Here is a 3,924-nt window from a genome sequence, read left to right as displayed (position 1 = left end):
TTTCCATTCTCATAGGCAAAAATACATGTTCAGATATGTTTTTTTTTAAATATACTTTTAAAAAATATATACAAGAAATCGACCAAACATAAATTGCAAATAAAGGTTTTAAAGTTAATGTTTGTTTTTTTTTGATCAGTTGAAAGTTTAAAGAAAATACATTTTCAATTTGAAGAATATACTTATATATATATATATATATATATATATATATATATTAATTTCACCGTTCTCAATGTTACAAAAAGAACACAATCCTTAAAGTTTTTTCCCTCTTTTGCACTCAGCAAATGAAAATCAAAATGATGTTTTGAGTAGACAATTCAAAAGAGGCACTTACCCAAATTCTGCTGGCTCTCATGCACCGTTGTTATTCCACAGAAAATTTTCAAACCCAAAAGCGCTCTAAAACACACCAGTTGCACAGCAAACTCGGCGGGGTAGCTGAGTAGTTCATTGTGTCTTATGAATCAATTATTTTACAAATTGTTGAAAAAAACAACAAACGAGGCTGCATCTCGAAATTGTAAAGAGCTACTCATAATGCGGCACGATGTTTGTTTTGGCAGCGTTTCGGCCCAGAGTGTGTGTCTCACGGCAATCCTGTTAAAAATTCCTTGCTCGCATTGTTTATGTTTGATTCTTCTGAATAAATAACAAATGACATTTAATGGTGAACTGTCACATGTTGATTTTATTTCTGCCAGGCGATTAATTTAATTCCTGGTGCATTTATTTGCTTCCAACTGCTTCTAGTCGTTTACAACTTCAAGACGTTCGAAACGTCAAATGAGAAACTCAAGAAAATGCGTTTATTATCCATCCCTGCTGCTGGTTCTAAACTCTACATGTATTCACAAAGTATTTACCCTGCGGTTCAGTCTTCTCATTGACATCTAGAAGAGGAATCCTCTTCCCCGACTTGCTTTTGATTGGCAGTTGATGTCAGCTATGAGTGCAGCATAAAAATGCCGTAACAATTCAGTCCGCCTGTTGTTTTTGAGATGAGAGTTTTGATGGACACTTAGAGGTATTTGGAGAGAATATGCGATGAAGCTATGGTTATGAGTGACAGGTTTGACTTGTTTGCGGTGCTTGTGGTCTAGCAGCCTTTATCTAGCTTTAATTGAAAAGAGCTCCTGCATTGCTAGACTTCAATTTGATGCCTTTTACAAAAGGGTGGCATCCTGGGGACTGAGCCAGGACTAATTAATGTTTGGACTGAATTACTCCACATTGTATCAAATCAGTCGCTTGGCTTTAGTAGTGAGATTTTCAATATCAAGCCTCATGGTAAAGTTTTCCCCCTATCGGATCGTATTGTTGCGTTGGCCGCTCAAAATCAAGCTCTGTTTCACCACATGACAGCAGCCGAGTGCGTTCAGAACAACACATGGTGATTTCGCCTTTGTTTTACTCCCCACAGCGAGCACTTGTCTTACAAAAACAAGCTACGTGCTATTTCTGTAGTATCCCATTACTGATTCAACCCTCCCTTCAAATGACAGTCCCACACACACAGTAATTCACAGGGGGAAAGGCTTTGAGCAGATGCTGGAATGGGGTTTAAGTGGAAACTTTGCTTTGAATGTCATTTATACTATACATTTGTCAGTTATCATAACGATTCTTAACAGCTTTCCAGCGTTCAAAAGACTTCACTTCAGGAGGGCATGGCTATTTGTGATTGTGTGTGTGATGTTTTCCACAAAAAAAAAACCTTTGTATAGTATCTAGGAGATGTAAAATCTCATTATTATTATCTAAGAAAAGCATCAGTACATAGTGTAATGACAATATGTAGTCCAGTTCTGTGTATTTGTGGCACAATGCAGATTTTTAAACGGATAGCTAACAAATAATAATAATAATAATAATTATTATTATTATTATATAATTTTGTTTTCTTATCTTCATGTCATTCGAAACCTGTATCATTCTCCTCTGTAGAAGAAAAAAAGAAGATATTGCAGAGATTTTTTTTTTTTGAAAGTCAATGGGGCCCAATTTTGCATGAACAAAAACATTTTTTTTTTCCATACAAGAAAAAAGTCTTGAATGAAGACAGTTTTCAGGGTCAGCCGTCCCTTCGGTTTTTCATTTTTTTCAACAAAAAAATCCAGTGAGAATCCAGTGGACCAAATTATTACAGTGCACTGAAAAAAACATGGTGTAGAAACAGTTTTCACTCAGAAATTGCTAGTAAATTTCACCAAAAGTTACAAAGAAATGGCAAATAATGCATTGAATTAAACTTGAAATTCTGAAGAAGAAAGACTGAAACAGTATTTTCGGTCACACGTTAGTTTGGGGAACTATTAACTGTGACTTTTTCCTTAAATACACTTCTAATTTTCTACTTATTAATAGTTAGTAAGGTAGTTGTTAAGTTTAGGTATGGGGTATGATTAAGGGATCTAAAATATGGTCATACAGAATAAAACAATAATATATGCTTTATAAATACTAATACACAACCAGTATGCTAGTAATATGCATAACAAGCAACTAGTTAATAGTAAGAATTGGTCCCTAAAATGTTAAACTGTATTTTCTTGTAAAAAGTGTTCCAGCCATATTTGTTTTGTTTACAACTTCGAAATCAGTTTTTGGATGTGTAGAATAGCTTCTCTATTCTTTTTGTATTCTATCTATTTGTTTTCTTTTATTTATTATATAATTTAAAAAAAACACCTTGCTACGTGTACTGCGTTAGGCTTACTGAGACTTGTCATAGCACTTGCATATTGCTCTTTTGTTGATTTTGATTGCTTCCATTGTCCTTATTTGTAAGTTGCTTTGGATAAAAGTGTCTGCTAAATGACTAAATGTAAATGTAAAAATGTAAATGTAAATGTGTAGATGTGACCTAAGGTATAAAGACAGCCACAGTTTTCATTTGTGTAAAAAACGCTTTCATGTCACCCAGCATCCCCAGTCATTTCACCTTTAACAGGTTTACTCTGAACAATGTTTGTTCAAAGACAAAGAGAAAAAAAAACTCTGCATGGCTTGTCTGGGCAGAGATGGGTAGCGGTTTGAATTGAAGACACAGCGGGTCTGATTCGCATGATTCCCTTTGAGAGCAATGACAATTTCATAAACGAGTAAGAAACAAAACACATTCTATTTTGATCCTTCTGTTCGTAGTCAAAAGACTACATTGTATGCTGTGTGGTGTTTGCAGGGTCTCTACTGTATTTGTAATTGCCTGTCAGCTCCTAAACGGAGCCTTTAGCCAGATACATTTCCTGCCTCAGTTCATATTAAAACGCTTCCTATATTTGCAGGATGAGTTTCTCATTGGTATTAATAAATTCTTTTATCAATTAAAGAGCACTTACTTTTGTGAATGTGGCTTAGAAATGGATGTGCCGAAAAGAATAAGACAGTGCTGTTTAAGCAATTTTAGAGATTGGTTAAAATGGATTGTGGGTTGTTTAATAGAAAAAAAATGCAGGTTTTATTTGCTGAAGTGCTAAATAAATAATTCACCCAAAAATGAATTTTTTTAGTAATCGTTTACTCGCCTTCATGTTGGTATGGGGGACTTTTTTCTGTGGAACTCAAAATTACATCCAAGATGTAGATGAGTTTCTTCATCAGAACAGATGTGGAGAAATTTAGCATTACATCACTTGCTCACCAATAGATCCTCTGCAGTGAATGTGTGCCGTCAAAGCGAGAGGCGAAACAGCTGATAAAAACATCACAATAATCCACAAGTAATCCACATGACTCCAATCCATCAATGAACTAGGGCTGTAAAATCGATTAATCGTGATTATTCGCATCTAAAATAAAACACAAACTTTAGTTCCTCTTCAGGAACTCGAGCTGCGTCGAAAAACGCTAGGGGAACGCCGTTCAGCATGACATGCTCTGAATCTCATGTGTAATCAGACCAATAGCTGGGCGAGACGT

Source organism: Sinocyclocheilus grahami, unplaced genomic scaffold, assembly GCF_001515645.1.
Source record: "Sinocyclocheilus grahami isolate Dianchi unplaced genomic scaffold, SAMN03320097.WGS_v1.1 scaffold79.1, whole genome shotgun sequence".
Lineage (NCBI taxonomy): Eukaryota > Metazoa > Chordata > Actinopteri > Cypriniformes > Cyprinidae > Sinocyclocheilus > Sinocyclocheilus grahami.
Note: the sequence above shows the minus strand (reverse complement) of the source record.